This window comes from Rhinolophus ferrumequinum, chromosome 11 (genome assembly GCF_004115265.2).
Source record: "Rhinolophus ferrumequinum isolate MPI-CBG mRhiFer1 chromosome 11, mRhiFer1_v1.p, whole genome shotgun sequence".
Taxonomy (NCBI): domain Eukaryota; kingdom Metazoa; phylum Chordata; class Mammalia; order Chiroptera; family Rhinolophidae; genus Rhinolophus; species Rhinolophus ferrumequinum.
The window spans coordinates 30,418,914-30,438,760 of record NC_046294.1 but is presented as its reverse complement, the minus strand read 5'-3'; the positions used below and the strand labels follow the sequence as shown (position 1 = coordinate 30,438,760).

Below are 19,847 nucleotides of genomic sequence, written 5' to 3'. Positions count from 1 at the left end.
CAGCTTCATAAACACAGTTATATTGCTGTTATTTTACACCACTAATTTTGCCGTGGTTTTTCACAGATTACCTGGTCGCATAAGAAATCGATACTGCTAATATGCCCTCTCTGACAAATGATAGACATGATGATCAGAGTGGTGACATTACTCATCAAGGTAGGGAATAATGAAGCAAGATCTAAGTCCAGATTTGTCTGACTTCATAGTGCATTGTCTCAACTTGAAGGTTTGACTTGTAGTTCCAATTTGATCATTAGTTTCCTGAAGTAAAGAGACTATGTACTTAAGTACAATGTGGAATTCTGTCTTAGTTTTGGCTTAGTTTTATCTGTCAAACACCATCGATATCTGATATCAAAGAGAGTTTGAAACAGAACTCTCTGGAGGAATTACAGTCTTCCCACAGATAAATTCAGCTTCATTTTAAAACATAATAGTAACTTCAGATTGGTGGGAGCCAGTTTTTTTTTTTTTCATATTTCCATAGTTAAGTAAACATCTTTAAAAAATAATATATACACTTAGTTAAATAAGATCAGTGTTTCTTTCAAGTATAGGAAACCTGTAAAAAACACAGTTTAATTTCTTTTTTTTAATTTTAATTTTTTTTTTTTGGCGGGGGTATTGGGAACAGTGTATTTCTCCAAGGCCCATCAGCTCCAAGTCGTTGTCCTTCAATCTAGCTGTGGAGAGCGCAGCTCAGCTCCAAGTCCAGTCACTGTTTTCAATCTTAGTTGCAGGGGGCGCAGCCCACCATCCCATGTGGGAAATGAACCAGCAACCTTGTTGTTGAGAGCTCTGCTCTAACCAACTGATTCACCTAGCCGCCCCTCTGGCAGGTCAGCAGCAGCTCAGCGGCAGCTTGTTGCCTTCAATCTAGTTGTGGAGGGTGCAGCCCACTGGCCCATGTGGGAATCAAACCAGTAACCCTGTTGTGAAAAGCTTGCGCTCTAACCAACTGAGCCATCCGGCCTCCCCAGTTTATTTTCTTGAGTAAGCATGATTAGATTTTTACACATCTTCCTAAGTATAAGTGATTGAAATTATTATTTTCGTTTTCATCCAAATATCAATTGATAGAATCTAACTTTTCATCTTCAAAATATTTCTGTGACAAAGTATCTTTATGATACAATGCTAGATCTGAGAGAAAGAATGTGATATGAAAGGATCTGATCATCATAACATGAGACAAGGAAAACCTTAGAAAATTCTGAAAGGGTCTTGTCTTAATCATTTTAATTAACATTTACAGTGTATTTATCATGAGCTTTGTCTGGTGCTAATGAACTTCACAAAATTATCTCCAGTCCTCAGTGAAAAACCTGTCAGTGTAGGATGACTTTACTCCTTTTATAGATGAACAAGGGCACACGGAATGTTTAACCTACTTGCTGTTATGCAATTAGCAATTGGAAGAATCAGATGCATTGATTATACCCCATCATTATTTTACAAAACTAAGCATATGAAACAGATATATTAGTAGAAATCCAACTGCACTTCTGAATAGATAGCTCAATGTCTCTGCATTCCTCGTTGCAGGCCACGCATATCCTCTATCCTCTTTCTATCTGCACAGTTACCAATACACTGCACTTAGCTATTAAAAAGTTAAAATGCCACAGGTTTATAACCTGTGTATCTGTTTAATACTCAGTCTGAGTTGGAAACTGAGGTCTTACCATGCATTATAAAACATTTTTTTCCAAGCGTTTTTGATACTACACAGAGCATTGAGCACCTGAAAAACTCATGGAATAAGAGATGTACCAGCTCTCCAGGAGGACAATTCACTGAGCTAGTGGAGGCTGTAAAGTGTGCAAGCTGAAAAGCAAATCCATTTGTCCTTTCTTCAAGTGAGATGTGATACGCCGCCTAAGGTTATTCACAAAGCAAGAATATCCTAGAACACGTCAGAAAAGAGCTCTATTATCTCTCTACTCTCTGCTCTTGTTTGTTTGGTCCCACTGCACTGGGCAGTGTATATTACTGAGATAAACACAGTTTATTACAGATGATTTTTAAAAATTGCTCACTAAGGGTCAGTGTTGAGGTACTAGGAAGTCCAATTCAATATTCTCCAAAATGCCTAAAGCTACACTCATGATTATCTCCAGAGGTGCTTTTTAAAAATATTTCTTCCAAGATGCCCTGATGTCAAGAGCGAAAATGCTTTCATAAATAAACACACACACACACACACACACACACACACACACACACACAAAACAACAACTTGATCCTAAACTAAATATATCAATGAAAAAGGGCTGTTCTCCCTATGAAATTCATACCATAAAGAAATGGAACATTCACACGTGAAAAAGAAGCCCATTCCTCAAATGAAGCTCTTGTTGGCCACATGTTTCCAAAGAGTAAAGAAGAAATATTCTCTCTCATCCCGCTAGGCTATTTCCCGACAGAGTCCATTGGACTTTACTATTCATTCATCTATTCAACATATTTATTATGTACCCCTATCTGTCTAGACATGGGGTCTAAGCATATAATGGGGATGGGGAAATAAATAAGCCCTGAGTCCTACCTTCAAATACTCTTCCATCCCAAGTAAGCAATACTGATATGTAAACAAATAATACTAATTATATGATAATTATAGAATACTACATGCACAGGGCAGATGGTGAGAGTAACAAAAGGAGTCATTAGTTCTTGTGGTAGGAGTAGACAGAAGTATGATAGGAAAAGTTCCACAGAAAAGAAAAAGGCGAATTTGGCCTTATAAAAAGTATGTTTAAATGGGCAAAAATATAAAATAATAGTAGCTAACAATATAAATCCCATACTAAGTACTAGGCATGATTCTAAGTGCTTTAAATATGTTAAAATTGTATTTCATCCACACAAGACCTCCAAGTAGGTATTATTATGTCCACTTTAAAGATGAGGAACAGTGTTTTCGAAAATGTATTTAGGAAGTGTATGGCATTGGGATTTGAACACAAGTATTCAAGTACCTAACATTTTGCCCCTGACTACTAAATTCTGCTGTTACCAATGTGAAAGTAAGGAGGGAATTTTGGGCAGAAATCACATGTGCAAAAGCTAGAAATATGAAAATTGTACCTTCAGAGAACCACAAGTACTTCAACATGACATGGAAAGAAAATTACAGAAAATTATATTCCCTTTTCTCACCCCACAAATAAGTACTTAGGATATATTGGCATATTTTATACACTATATTTGAAAAATCTGATTGGACTCCTACGGTAAATAAATTTGTATGTTTTGTTCTACTTTACATAATATACATTTTTCTCTAATTTATCATTTCTGAAGTATCCTATAAATACTTGTTTATTTGTCTCATCTGACCCTTTTCTGAAGTTTGCTAACTTTTTTCTACATTCGTTTTTTTTGAGGGGATGGGCGTCATCTGAAGATTTCCGTTACCAGCAAGATGTTAAAACCAATGGTTTATGTGTTCTTTCTGTGTTTAATGATTAGAAGAATCCTGTACCCATACAAATAAGATACTTTTATTCTCTTACCGGCTATAAATTGTAATCCTTCTAAGCCTCGGATGATTTAACTGTAAACCCCTTGAAAATTGTAGACTGTTCTAGGGTCTTGAGCTCATTGTTATGATGATCAGTTCTTATCATGATAGATTTAACTGCTGCAGCTGAAGGAGATTGAGTCAACTATCTATTGATCCTAGCAAATTCAATACTTCAGTACATGGGAACTGCTTTGCATCAGCTCTTTCATCTGTAAAGCAGAGATAATCATACTCTCTACTTCATGAGTTTATTGTGAGGACAGAAAGAGTGTATGTGTGCAAAGTGCTTAGAAAACACCAAGAACAAGGTCAACATCCATTCATGTTAGCCATCTTCAAAATCATTATTATTTTTCTTGTTTTTATATTTTTCTTGTTTTTACCTAATGTGAAATTGGAGAGAAAAAAAATATATATCTATATCTATCTATCTATCTATCTATCTATCTATCTATCTATCTATCTTATTAACAAATGGTTTTTCATTTGTATCTTTAAAAGGATCAGCGAGAGGCGCTCAGGTCATGTTGCTAGAGGTGGGGTGCTTAGTTAATGGTTCTAATTTACTTCTCCCTGGTTTGTCAAAGTTTTACGGACCTTTCACCTCCTTCCTGTTCATCTTTTTTATCCTTTTGCAGGATTTAGATTTTTAAATGTTACCATGAAACAGAGAAAGGGCTTTGCATATGATAATCGCCCTTTACTACTCACAAAATTAGTTTCTCAGAACAATGCACTGCAATGTGGGTACCTGAGGCATTACCAGAATCGCTGTTATCACAGCCTGTATGTGTCATGTGTACAAAGCCCAGTTCACAAGAAGATCCTGTGACTGGGAAACCACTTCAGTGGAACAATACGCTGTGTTTATTTATTCATCTTCCCTTCCTCAAGGCCACTTCCCACAATTACACATGAACCACCAAAATCAATGACACTGTTTCAACCTCTTCCTCCCATAAGATTCCTCTTCTGTGGAAGATACTCAGACAAGACCAAACAGAACAACAGACCGAAACTTGGAATCATCTTTGATGCTTCTCTATTTTTCATAACCCACAGTGGTTTCATCAACAAGTCCTGTCTATTTTACCTTCAGTACGACCATGCTGGTCTAGCCACCATTCTTTTTTCTATGGATTATTAGAAAATATCCGAACTGGTCTCCTTGAATATACCATATCCTTTCTTACCATATGAATCAGAGGAATTTTATTGAAATATAAGTCACATATATCACCTCTCCCCTGAAAACTCCAGAGTGGCTTCCAATATCAATCAGAGTAAAAGTCAAAATGCATACTTGTAAAGTCTGATAAGCCCCTCTATGTTTTACTCCTACATTAGACCACTGTGCTTATCTCATTCTACTGTATTCTGGAAACAGAAATTGCTTTTGTGTTATAAAATCAATCTTCCTTTGAAATTATTTTATAGTTTGATTTATGTTTATACATATATATATATATGTACACACATATACATACTTCATATGTACAGTGTTACCTCAGTTTTCGAACGTAATCCGTTCCAGAAGACCGTTCGAGTTCTGAGACATTCAAAAACAGCTGACAGCCAGGTAGGCCTCAGGATCTTGCACTCAGCAGAAGCTGTGTGACATGTTTGACTTCTGAGGTGTGTTCGAAAACTGAAGCATTTACTTCCGGGGTTTACGGCATCCATAAACTGAAATGTGCGTCAATGGAGACATTCAAACACCGAGGTACTTCTGTATACATTATATATGTTCTCGATAGCTGATTTTATAGATGATTTTTTTATTGATATTCAGTCATGTTTTGACCCTGATTCCTTTCCATTCCTGAGAATTCCTGTCTTAGCTATCCTCTGAATAATTTCACTGCTTTAAATTTGGTCACCCTGTTCCCTGGTTGGTGCTCCTGGATGAAAAGCAAACCGCTATGGCAAGCAACAGTTTTGACTCTGCAGTGAGAAAAACCTAAGTTTGGATCTTTACTTTCTAACGTACCAGTTTCAGACAAGTTACTTAATTTCACTTTATTCTGAAGAGCTTTTTGCCCCATGTCGATGTAAGTCCGACAATGGCCCAGTGGATCGGGTCAGATTGTTTTGTTTATATTATTGTTAACATATTAACATTGGAGAGTTTGCTCTTTGTTCACAATTTGGTTTTTACATTTTAGAGCCTTTCTACAAGCGTATTTCATCGCATCTTGCTTTATTTTGTATTGATTTTCTGTATAGTTTTCTGTTCAAATTTTTTGGTAAATATATTTGGGTAACTCTGTGGGGCTATATGCATGCTTTTGGGCACTGCCCTCACATGGATACATAAGGTGCTACTGCTGACCTCCTGAAAAATGCCTATGGATGCCCTCTGCTCTTGGATTGGCTGTAGTGGGAAGAGTTCAATGGATCTTCCTGAATCTTTTGACAACAAAGTAATAATAATAATAATAACAGCAACTGTTGTAAAATGCTTTTACTAGCTGCCTTGAAATGTAGCTGTTTCAGACATTGTCACAGTGAGTTACATTTGCTAACATTTCTCCTTTCTCTTTTGTGCTCAAATTATCATTAATTACTTATTGTCAAAAAGGAGAGAAGCATACAGTCATTCTAACACTGAGTTTGAGAAGAAAGTGGAATCTATTTTCATTAACCCTGGCCATGGCTTTCTTATTTCAAATAACCTGCTGAACAGGATGCTTTTAAAATGTCAACTTATCCATTGGATCCTAGGCCTAGAAGATTAAGTGTCTAACCCAGGAGCTCAGCCCTGTTAGTGTTGTAGGATTCTCCTTAGCTGTCATACGAAGAGCTTGAGAAAGTGCATTAAACAAGCTCAGCAGAAATCAAAGTGATAGGACTAGATGCTTGCATTCCATATGTGAACAGATGAATCTTCTAATTGCCCAACATATTCTTTTGTGTGTGTGTGTGTGTGTGTGTTTTTTTTCCAAAAGTGAGTGATGAGGGTATACTTATTCATCTTCAGAAATTCAAATGATCCTGATGGAGCCCAATAGTTTGTTTATTCAGAGAGGCTGGCATTGGGGTCCACAGCAGATAAATCAAAAGAAATTAGCAGACTTAGTGAAAATCAAAAGCCAACCTTTGAATCCTAGGTATTCTTTTCTACTCACTTGAACTAAATGTTAACATACATTTTGATAGATACCATTTTAAAATGGAGAGGGGCATCTAGCTCGGTAAACTGGTATGGGGCTGAAACAATTTAGAGAGCTGTGATTTGAACAAATACAGTATTTAGTCTGTGTTTTGTTAGCTTTTGCTTAACTTTCTCATTTATAAGATGAGAATAAAATTATTTGTCCCACTTTTCTCACCAGCTTTATTTCAAGGATCAAATAAAGTATGGATGTGAAAGCATATGTTGGCTAAAGTGATACAAGATGTTATGTTGTTGAAAGAATATGGAAATAAATATGCCAGTTATACTACTATTGTGATCATTTAGATTTTAGATGCGAATCCCAACTATCATAGAATTTTAAATGTTTAATGGGTTTGGGATCATTTGACCATGGATAGTCATGCTATATTTTAGTTGAATAATTGGCACAGGAAAATTAAATATATTCAATTCTAATCTTAAATGTAGTGTTGGAATTCAGTTTCTTGAAATTCCTAGCCTAATTTACTTTTCAGAGTACTTTTTCTTTATAAATGATAGCTTATAAATTTTTATTCTGGACCACTAATATGGTATAAATATGGTACACATAGACACTATGCATACTTTAATGATAAAACTATATACCATTATGAATAGGATGATGCTACTATTTTTTACTTTTAATATTTCTCTTATTAATTTTTACCTTTTTCATTATTTTTACTATTAATATCTCTTATTACCTAAAAGTGGCTTCAGATCTTCAGATATGGTAGGAATATTTTTCTCTTTATTTGTTTGTGCTTTATTCTGACTTTATTTTTCTGAAAATTGGTACAAGGTCAGTAATACAATATTTATTTTTATACCTAAAAAGGTTATTAACTGCTCTCTGATTATGTCTGATACATATAACATTAAAATGCGAATAAGAGGAAAATGAAGTAACAAATGTCAACATTGTGTAGAGAGCTTTGCGTCTCAAGATCACTTTCATGAACTTATTATACTGAATTCTCCTAAAACCATGTGAGGCATAATTTATTATCCCCATTTCATCAATTAGAAATTTGAGGCTTAAGGAAAGTAAGTGTCTTAGCATAAATCGCACTACCAACAGATGGTAGTGACCTGAAACCACATCTTCTAACTCTGAAGTCTGACGACTTTCTGGGATTATAGGGTGATGCTCCATCAATATCTGAGTGGGTGACCACTGCCCTCCTCTTTGTACAGTATCTTGTATAATTAGACTTAGGGCTTTGAGAATAGAGAAACATGAAAAAAAATACAGTGAACTAATCTATATTGAGATTAAATAAAGTCATTATCAACCCCTCACCTCTGTTACTCCCGGAACAACTTCTATGTATGTTCTGTACATGCCAGCATGACCCTGACAGCTCCAGGGAGCACTGGCTTGCAGTGACATTGGTTTTGTTCTCATTAGCTGTGAGTGGTTAATGATCCGTGCCTCATTTTCTGCTGGTTAGAGATGCCTAAGTAATTCATTACCCTCCACAAACTCAAGCTTTTCCTTAAGCACATTATTTTGAGTATTCTCAAGTATAGAACAATTTTGTATTTAACGTATAGGTTTGTTTTTTAAAACAATCGCAATCCATTTACAGTTGCGTGTGTTGAATGAGGTTGATGACTAAGTAGAGTTGTGTTTCATAGGAGTAAAAAAAGGGTTTTAGTGTTACAAAACCTTAGCAACCATGTGAACTAAATTGCATTCTTTCTGAGTTATAGTGATTTGAATTCTTGAATAACCAGATTCAAATAATCCCCTTTAGTTACATTCTCTGACACCTCAAACTTTTTATTTGGTGGGGAGGTCCTTGAGTATCATATTACTATTTTATTATTAACCACTTATCTGGCAACAATTCTCTAACATCAACTGGTGTCCTGAAATTCAGTTAAATTCTGATCCTAAGTACCTGGAGTGGGCATCAGACTACACAGTTTAAAGGGTCAGGTCCTCCATTCCATGGCACTGCCCTTACTTCAGATACCAACCATACGTCTCAGAGACAGCTGTACTTCTCACCAACTAGCTATAAATTTAGGGGTTCCCATGATCCCATCAGTTTCAACAATATGTTACAGTGCAAGAAAACACTATACATACAGTTTCAGTTTTATTGTGAAGATTAAAATTCAGGAACAGCCAAATGGAAGATACACAGAGGGCAATATTTGAGAGCATTCTAGATGCTGAGATCCCATGTCAGGGTGTGTCACCCTCCTTGCACATTAATGTTTTCACCATCCAAGAAGCTCTTTGAGCTTTATATGCCTGCTTTTATTGAGATATTATTATGTCACAGGTCATGTGATTAAGCTCAGTCTTCAGTCGCTGTTTCCCTTTGAGGTATAGGTGAGGTTGGATGGTGAGGCTGAAAGTTGCAACCCTCTACTCATTCACTTGGTCATTCTGGTGTGGCTAGCCACTCTCTTGAAAGAAAGGGCCTCCCATGAATCACCTAATTAATAAAAACTCAGGTGTGGTCAGTGGGGTTCATTATGAATAACATAAGATACCCCTATTGTTCAGGAAATTCTAAGGGTTTTTGAAGCTCAGTTTCAGGAACCTAAGACAAAAATCAGATACATTTTTTTATCATAACAGAACTACTGACAATTTGTAATTTATTTTTCACATTGATTTAAATAATCAATTGTTTATAAAAGGTAACAAACCACTACTGTGGTTTGGTTTTGGAATACCAGACATTATATGTGCATATGTGTATGTATATGTCTGTATTTGTATATGCTGGGAAAGAATGAAGGATAGAGAAAAATAATGCAAAATTTATTGCCGGGGAACACAGAGATACCTACCACACAAGCCAGCCCTAACTGGAATGTCTGCCACCAGGGCATTGATGAGATATGATGAGTTGGGTTTGCTTATGTTCAAATTGAGCTGCAGTTCAGATCTTTTGATACTTCTTGCAAGGAAGCACTCAGTATTCCTTATTTGTCATATTTTAGATGAGAATAGTTTTTGTTGTTAATCTATCTCGGAAAACTCAAATTAATGGATTGTGAAGATATATAGGTAAGTCCCATTCACAAAACAACTGAAACCATCTACATATTCATGTTTTATCCTTTTAAAGCAAACCATTATTTGCTGAATTAGGGACATATTTGGAGGCAACACTGCATGGTAGACAGGGTTTCAGGATTAATTAGATCATCTATGTTCAAATCAAGCTCCTTTACTCACTCGCTGTGCTCCCTTGGGCAAGTTCTTTGCACTGCCTCAATCTATTCATGAATAAAATGGGGATAATAACAGTATAATACTCATAGGGTAGTTGTGAGAAGTAAATTCATATGTTTAAAACACTTAGCAGTACCTAGCACATACTAAATTTTATGATAAAATGTTCATGAAGGATTCTGAGTTTTCATCTTAATTTGAGAGGGCTTTTATTGGAGCCCATGATCTAATGATCTATTACTCTTTCTTTTTTTAGACTTTCTGATTACTTCTCTGAAAAACTAATATTGTTACATTATATATCATATTGCTTTTGCTTTTCTTTATTGGTTTTGTCCATAGACATTCTCTAACCCCTTTAGCTTGATAACTCTTGGCAAATTAGTCATCTCTGAATGTTATTTTCTTTTTGGTAAAGTAAAATATTGTCTACTTGTGGAAGTGCTATGAGGATTAAACTAAGTCATGTAGATAATTGTTTAGTACCTATGGTAATATGGACTCAAAATTTCTAAATGTGTAGGCTGTGTGGAGAGCAATCTGATTGGAACTGGGGGACTGTGTATTTTCTTAAAACTGTTGCTACACTCTAGAGTATATATTTATTTTGAGGTTTGGGGTCTGGCATTGAGCTATTAGAAGAATGAAAATCTCCCAAAATACATCACTGCTCTTCCTGACAGATGAGCCTAAATAAATATTAATTCGTTTTCCCTAAGTAGACATCTGTAATGCAAATTAACAAAAGTATTCTTCTGTTTATCAGAGATGCCTAATTCAATTTAGCTAAAACCTGGTTCATCTCAGTATTTATAATTAGATTTGTTAATCCAAGACAGTTGGACATTCTAGGAACCAGAGTTGATGATGATGATGATGATGAAGAGGTAAATGGTGATAAACTTTTCTTAGATAACTTGTATTTGGCATATACTGTATGAGAGTGTAATGTACCTTATATCATATAATTCTAAAAACAATATTTCAAATTAATTATTTTTTCCTCCAGTTGAAATGGTTATGTTTAAATGTTTTCTTTAAGGTCACAAAGCAAACAAGTAGCATAGCCAAAATTCAATCCTCAGAGTCCTTTCTTCTTCCCATCAGTCTCTCTAAATACAGTAAAGATGTTCCCTATCTATTCATAGACAATTTTTATCACAGAAGAGAAAACAGTTGTTCACTAACGTAATTTAAGATTGCCACAGTAACAACCATTCCCAAGATTTATCACAGAAAATCTACAAAAATCACTGATATCAGTCATGACTTCTATTTATTGGCCAAGGCTTTTTTAAGCATCTGCTGGCAAAATATTAATGAGGTTTAGGTTTAAAATTTAAAAACTGCCACTGAATTGCACATTTTCCCTTTTGTTTCCTTACAGACATTTTAAAGCCTTCATTATTTGTGAAAGTAAATCCCAAGGGTGGTCTCTGGTAAAGGTATTAAGACAGACACAAAGTAAGGGAGATAAAAGGGACGATTTTTCCAAATATGATAAGCCATAACAATACAAAGAGTATTTTGAGTCATTTTATTCTTGACACTGATGCTTTCTGAAACAGAGCAGTTTCAAAACAAAACACATTTTGAAAAAATTGAAGTAGTTTGCTAGCTTCTGGAGAGTTGCAAAGCATCAGAACCAGAAGGGTGTGCCAAAGTAGATGCCCCTAAATTGTCATCTACCCTGTGGTTAATCCACACAGAATGTATAAGGAAGACTCAATTTAGAGGATTAGGATAAAACCAACAAACAAAAACAAACAAACAAGGAACACAGCTTACTTTCTACCCTTTTAACAAGTTGTCCAAGTATATGAAGAACTGTGGTACCTAGGTTGGGAGATCCTCGGAATCCCATCCCATTCCCTTCAGAGAAGTGAAGAGATTCCCTAGCGCTGGAGGAGTGGGAGTGAGGCGAAGAAGAAGCTGCCTTTCTAGCTTTTGTAGTGGACCTCAGAACATTTCCCATGGAAACTGCACTAAAGTTAGTGACCAAGCAAGGGTGGTAGAAGCATTATGACCAGTGTATGAAACATGAATCAACAGTAAGGCTTATTTTGGCTGAGGCTAACTAGGCTTTGCACCACGAATATAATCCTTTCTAAGTTGTTTTTTGTTTTTTGTTTTGTTTTGTTTTGTTTTAATAAACAACCCATTCTTGATCTGGGATACAATTAACACCAAGGATTGGAGGTTTTATCCATGAGTAGAGGATGAAAGTAGAACATGATTTTTTCTTCTTATCCCTCTCCTCCAATTCCTTCTCTTCTTCATAATTCACTCAAATTGAGAACTTTCTACTTTCCGGCACTATTCTAAGTGCTTTATATGCAGTAACTGAATTATCACAACATCCCTTTATGATAGAAATTATTTTATCCTCATTTTACAGATAAGAAAACTGCTGACAAAAGAGGGTAAGAACTTGTGCAAGTGTCTACATCTAGTGAATTCAATCCAGGCCAGCTGATTCCAGAATTCATCTCGTAATCACTATATTGCCTTCTTGGAGTAACGTAGATCTTGGCTCTAGAGTCAGTTTGAAGTGTGTTCAGACATTAGCTATGCCAAATCCCAGCTTTTATTTTTTAACCAATTATAGTCAAATTACTTAGAATTCTAAGCTTCAGTTTTCTCATGCGTAAAATGGAGTGAATAATATTTATCTTCTAGAGATGTCATGGATATTAAATAAAATGATTAGCATCGAGTCTGGCAGTGAGACTTAGTATCCCAAAGTAAAACTTTATTAAATTTTGTTTTTGTTAGTTTCAGAAACATTAATGAAATGTAATGTTTTCTTACAATCTAGCTTAGACACTGGTAAAATCTTGCTGATCAAGACTTTTCAATAAAATTGTTGTGGAGATAAATGGGTACCACCCAAATGAGAACAAACAAAGGCTATTTACTCCTATGCAGAGTTTCCTTAATAAAGGAGTTGGCCCACCATTGCTTGTCAGAGACCCAAATGCAGCCAGGGGAGCTGGGAAGCTTTGTAGTGTGTATGTGTGTGAGTGTGTGTGTGTGTGTGTGTGTGTGTGTGTGTACGGAGGGGTGGGGGTTGGGATGGCTGCAGTGATTAGAGGTCATATGTATGGTGAAGCTGAAGGTTGGCTAATTTGATGCAGGGGGGCATCCTATGTGTTTGTTTAGGGGAGCATATTTGGCTTGGTCTTAAATTGGAAGCAGAAGCAAAAATTAAGGGAGCTGACAGTAATTGACAAAGCTTTATCCATATTGGGTGGATTGTTGCAAAGGTTTTGGTTTGGCATCCTGGGCTGGTTGCTGCAGGTTATAGTCAGAGTTCTATATTTATATATATACGTATGGTTTGGCCATTGTGCATTTGTATAATGTGCATTTGTATAATGAGTCTCACAGTGTCTACTTTAACTAATAGCCAACAATGCTAGAAACCATGGAAGTGAGGAGGGAAGACATGCAGATTTTGGGTTTTAATTCCACTTTCAGCGCACTCCATATCTTCCTCTTTCTTTCATCTTCTCATGCTTTTTCTCCTCCATTCCATCCTACCCTCATCCCCCACCTTTTTATTAGAAGGAAGAAGATAATTTGTCAGAATTAGAATTTGAGAATGAGAGAACAATTCAACTTTTCTCTCCCTACTCTCTCCGCACACACACTGGAAGCCCTGAAGTTAATAAGACTGAAAGCTATCCCCCTGCTGCAGATTTCCCAGAAAGTGTTTGTTTGGAAATCTCTGTGAAGGAGCTTTGAGGCACCCTCCATCTTACCCAATAAACAGAGCTAGAATCCTCAACTCTGTGTCACACTGTGTCACACTGTGATGCTTGTCGCTTCTAACTTCAAATTCAACTGCATTAACAAAACCAACCAGGTCTGTGACATTATGTTACCACCAATATCTGCTGAATGGATGAGATACAGGGCAGCTTAGGCAGGGGGGATTGAATAGTCAGAGATGAAGTACATGACTTTTCTCCCTCCCCATGTTGCGTTCACATTCAACCCAGCAGTGACTCTAGGAAAACTAATGTGTCATTTGCTTTCCATATCATATCCTCAGTCATCTCCAATTCACTGTTCATGCTGAGAGAATGAGCAGCATCTGACAGGACTGAGCTCTGTGATTTTAGACAATGTGCCATGCATATACATTTTCCTAAGGGCACAGTTGAGATTTTCCCAAAGCATAAGAGGAATAAAAAATACAATGTTTTCCCAAAACTATTTTGTTTGAAGTCAATTTGCTTTTCTTAAAATGTCTCCCCAAACTCTCCCCTGGAAAGACAATCTGTAAAAGCTTTATTTGCTTTATTTGCACTTATTTTATGGTTACAGTGTTAGTGTCTAATGTATCACCGAAAGACTATTGTGAATTGTGTCTGCATTTGCCTTGAGAATGAAAATGATTTACAGCAAAAGTACAGAGTAGATCTAACCTTAGCAACACTTTCGTGTTTCATGCTACATCAATGACATCCGGTTTGGTTTCTATTTTTAATTTGCTCAACTTTGACATTTAAGTTTGTGAAAATGTCCTTTATTTATACTATAATATTCTACGAGGGTTCATGTTAACCTGTGGGATTGTTGCTTCTACTGAATCAGCATACTACCCATCACATCAAATTTATTGATGAAAGAATTTCTAGAAATAGCTCCAACACAGTTTAAATTTTGTTAAGCAAGGATAATAGGGGAATATTTTTGTTGTTGTGTTTTACCTATTCTAGAAATAGACCTGCCTACCTTTGTGGTTCACACCCTCTGTATTTTCAAAGCCTTCTTAAAATTCCATTAAGCATTCTTTTATTCAGATCATTAATAATAATGTTTTCCAGTTCGGGGTGGTATTATGCTTCAGAAATCATGTCAAGCACTTTAGATTTGCTATTTCATTGGATCCTTAGACAAATACCATTAAATGGTTACTATTTTTACACTCCATTTTTTTTTTTTAACGGAGAGAAATTAACTAAGTGTCACAATGTAACACAGCTAATGACAAATGGATCTGTGATTGGGAAAACTGGGAGTTTTTTCTCTTCTTTGGGGATTTACTCATCATCATGGCGAAGATGTATGTGTAACTACTAGTCTATCACTATAAAGATATTTTTAATAAGTAGCAATCTCTGGTGGTCATTCTCCACTGAACGGTAAACAGAAAAACAGGTTCTTATTTTCTCTTTTATCCCTATAAAAGAGATAGACTGTATAGTTTTGTTCAATATTAAATAAACGTGTCTGCTTAGTGGACAAGTACTCAAAAGTAGATTACAAAGGGAAAATGAGAACTGGACTCTATGTTTCAAAGTTGATATATTTCAAAAACATATCAATTATGTTTCTTTTCAATTTCCACAATAGAAGAAAAATAGACATTTTAATGATCACTTTTCATGATGACGAAAAGGATCATGGATGCCTGAGTTAAGCTTTGTACCAAGAAGACGTCGATGCCAGCATTTAACCTGCATGCAATTGCAGAGGTTCAGCTGCATCTCAAGTGGCTGGGCTCTGAGTAGTTGGTAACCCATTTATCATTAAAGTTACTGACATCCGCTTAATATATAGATTTTAGAACTTGCAAACTGTATCTGTAAACTTCGGAAGTGAAAATTAATCAGCACTGAGTAAAAAACACAACAAAACAACTGACCAATGTTATTCATAGGAGATTTACCTAGGTAGCCCAGTATTTTTTTTTTCTTTCAGGATCTTGTTTTACATATAGGTTAAACCAGTTGAAATTCTATTTGTGTAAATCAAAAAATTAAATCTTAGAAATTTCATCTACTTCAACATGATAGACAAAATGATACACATTTTTTTATGGAGATATTCTGTGATAGCAGCCATTTTTTTTCAGGACCTAATAGATTTAGGACCCTGTATTAATTCTAATAATATTAATTCATTCACCCAACAGTATTTATTGAGAGCTGACTATTTGGCAGACGTGGTACTGTGGACTTAGGTTGCATTATCAGGCAGAATAACCAACATCTTTACCCTCGTTAAATTTATCATCTAGTAAATGACACCTAAAATAAGTAAATATATAGGTATAGGATTTTAATAAGTATTAAGTGCTGAGAACAAAAATATATAGCAGGAAAAGAAGATATTTTGTGAGGGAATAAGGGTTAAAGTTATAAAGTAGTTGTTCTGGAAGGGTTCAAGAAAAAATAAAATCTGAAAAAAGGAAGGGAAGGACAAGCCATGTGCTTGTCTTTAGAAAAGCATTCCAGGCAGAGGAAAAAGGAAGCATGAACATCCTGAGGCATAAGAATGCCTGGTGTGAGAAGATCAGTATATATAAAGAGGAGGTTAGCCAGAGGGAAGAATAATGAATAAGATGAGAAAAGTAATGGTGGCACCAGATGAGGTAGAGCCTTTTGGATCAGAGTAAGAAATTTAGCTTTTGTTCTAAGTGAGATGGAAAGCCTTAGGATGTTCTGATCAGAGATGTAACATAATCTTATTTATTTCTAAGAGATTCACTTTGTCTAGTGGTTTGGGAATAGATTTGGGAGCAGGAATAGATGCTGGAAGAAAAATTAGGAGGCTGATACAACAATTATCCCAGTGAGACGTGATTTACTTGGGATAGAATGGGGTACCATGTAGGAGATGGAAAGAGTTTGGATTTTGGATATATTTTAAAGGTAGAACTCAGAGTATTTCCTAAAATACAGAATGTGAGTGAAAGTGTATCAGGAATGAGTCTAAGATTGGCTTTATTTGGAAGAAAGATAAAGTTGCTATAAATATGCTGGGAAAGATTGTGGGAAGAGTAAATTTGTGGTAGAAGGAATATCAGGATTTCAGTGGTGGATATACTACATTGGAGAGGCCAAGCAGGTATTGTGTGTCAAGTGGTACCTCAGTCAGGATTCAGTTAGGGAATCACAACCATAAGTGATTTGGAAGAAGGGGTTTATTTTAGAGATTAGAGTTTCAAAATTGTTGTAACTGATGAGGGATTTTTTGGAAAGCTTTTCCTTTTGCCTCTGGTGGTGGTCCTGAAATCACTGTTCAACAGCAAGGTTGGCAGTTGGGGAAAAAACAGAAAGTGAAACAGAGTTAGCCATACAAAACAAATCCCTATACGACATGGAACAACTTAGAATGGCAAATTGAACCTGTGAGAACAAACGGACATGCGTCTCTCTCTTTCACTCCCTCTCACCTCAGTGATGATCATTGGCTTGGAGGAGACATTGGGTGGCCCTGCTGCAGAGATACACGATGAGCTGGGCCCCAAATCAGAGGAGCTGAAAAGAGAAAATTCAATAGCAGCCAGAAAGGACTGGATATCGTGGCCCTCCTCATTACAAGGTGAGCCAGCAGACAAGTTAGGATGTGTGTGAGCTGCGGCAGTACCAGGCACTCGGCACTAACAGTCAGGGCTTACGGGCCATCGCTTTGCTTTTCTCTGTGGTCAACCCTAACTTGGAAACATACAGGGAGGATCATTGTGGGAAATCGTACCCCAGATTAGCCAGGTTGACACAGTACAAAACCACCATCTATATAGGCAATTGCGTAGTGTGACTAGAATGCAGAGGGGAGGAATGTGCTTAAAGTATGCACCTGGATTTATTCCTTTAGAGATGGTACTCAAATGAAAGCAGTTGCATTATGTCGCCTAACATACACATGCAGGTGTAGAGAGAAACAAGAATGGAGCTTCAGGGCACTTCAGTTTTTTATCTTAAGACTGTGAGGAGGAACTTGTAAGGACGCCTAAAAGGGACAGAGTATGGGACGAAAACCTACCGAGGATGGGATTCAAAAACTTAAGCAAAGATAGAGTGATTCAGAAAGAACAGGGACCATTTCTCCTTTCCCCCGACCAGTATTGAATTTCCTCGTTGAGAAAGTGGGCTTCAACGTTTCATCCAAATTGTTTACCCAGGCGTAATAAAGAGTGCAGGACAGTACCAGTTCTTTCTTTGGCATTAGATGACAAAATCACTTGAAATACATTTTTTCCTTTTATAAATGAGAAAGGTGTTTACCAAGGAAACAGTGTAACAGCTCTCCCTTAGGAGAATTTTATAGACTAGAGCACGATCTGAAGACAGTATCAATCGTTAACACACAACATAGAGGGTGTGTTTTGTAACAAGGAAGTTTCTGAAGTTTGTGACATGCCGATACAAATGTGTTATTAAAAATTACACTGTTTGGTGATTATTGGTAATAACCTCTTGAGCAGCAGCTCCTCTGAAAAATGCAGTAATCATGTATGTTCCAGCGGCTCCATAGCAGCAAAACTTTGAGCATAATTATCTTTCACCATCACAGATAACCTGTATTGCTAAAGGAAGGCAGTGAGACAAGACTTTCCTATATTTCTTTTCAATGTAGTAGTCATGTACCCCTTGATGTCTACTATGTTGTTTATGAAATCATCAATAGCTCAAAGCATTAAATACATTAATATCTCATTATCTGAAATGTCCATACCAGAAATAATTTCATCCTTGTTAATTGCGTCCAAACCATATTCTTTAGTTTAAGGATCGACATCTTACAACTTGAAGAAATGAGCTGCTGCTGAATAACTTTAATTCTTTCTCTGACATGGCCTCTGTTGCCTGGCCTATAGACTTCAGCCTTCAGCCAACATAATTTTTCACAGCAGAAACATCTTTCATTGCTTTAACATGGTTAACATTTTGCAGTTTTACACATAACCCCCCAATATGGAATCCTATAAGAAATTGTGCCTTAAACAAGTTAAGTATCCTGGGACCTCCTTGGCCATAAAATCCTTTAAGGCATAAGCTGAAACACAAAAGGGTGGAGTCTATTTGCTGATATTTATGCAGCAATCATCATTAAGTATATCTTCAATATTGATCAGGATCTAAGTTGTTATTTCTGTGTTTGTACTTTGAATAGCTTCTTCAAAATTCTCTTCATCTTCTGGAGAGAAGGATAGCTTCTTCATTCTTTAGACTCCCTCGTCTAATCAGATCTCTGAAGTCCTCTGTTTCTTTATACATTTTGGGTATTCATCCATTTGTTTCACTATTTCACTGCGCTAAATATTTAGCTGTGATCACAGTTTATGGAGTGTGGCTGCGGTCCTTTATTTCCCCATATGATCCAAATCAGAAGACTGAAAATGTTTTCTCAGCTCAGGAAATGGTTTATCCAGTTGTAGATCATTCTAGTGCATGTTCTGGGTAAAATTCTGATACTACATGTTCATTATAACGATCCTTCTATACCCAACTAGCCATATATATCCTACAGATTAAAAGTGAGATTTGGGAATTCCAGAGAACATCGGCTAAATTCAGTAATGTACTTTCGGGGAGCCGAGTTTCCACCACAGTGGTAAAACTACAGGAAAAAGAAAGGTCATATTTTAGAAGGTTTTCTGAACGCTCTTCCACAAGCTTCCAGACACATTGTTTCTTAAGTCTTGTAAGAATTCCATGACAACTTGAGCTTGGTTCTTGATGATATTGCTTCTTTGTAAGAAAAATAATGTTTTCATTTTATCTGCTGATCTGATTTCCATCCATAATTGTAAATGAATCAATACCTGGTCGTACCAAGTTATTTTTAAGAATGTCAGCTCCTGTGACTAGGCAAATATGAGCAGACTCTAAAGTCTCTTGCCCGTGATCACTCCACATCAGCTTCCCAGATAACAGCCAAAAAATGCTGTAAGGTGCCACTAGCACCTCCTGAGAGAAACCTCATTCAATCAGAAAACCTTCTCTTTTTTCTCCCAATAAAATTGACGTATAACATTTGGTAAGCTTAAGGTGTACAATGTGTTGATTTGATACAGTGAAGTGCATTTTTTAATATCATTATATTTTAATGTAGTACAGGGTAAAGTTTAATATAAAAATGAAATTTCACTGTGAACATTTCTCTCCATATGTTTTTTTTTTTATTGATTTTGAATGTCACCTTGATATTCTTGT

The 19,847-nt window shown here is 36.2% G+C and overlaps 1 pseudogene; it reads right to left on the bottom strand.

The window, feature by feature from the left end:
- Window positions 1-17,983: 17,983 nt before the first annotated feature.
- LOC117029665 (NEDD8-activating enzyme E1 regulatory subunit-like) lies at window positions 17,984-19,550 on the bottom strand (annotated as a pseudogene).
- Window positions 19,551-19,847: the final 297 nt, after the last annotated feature.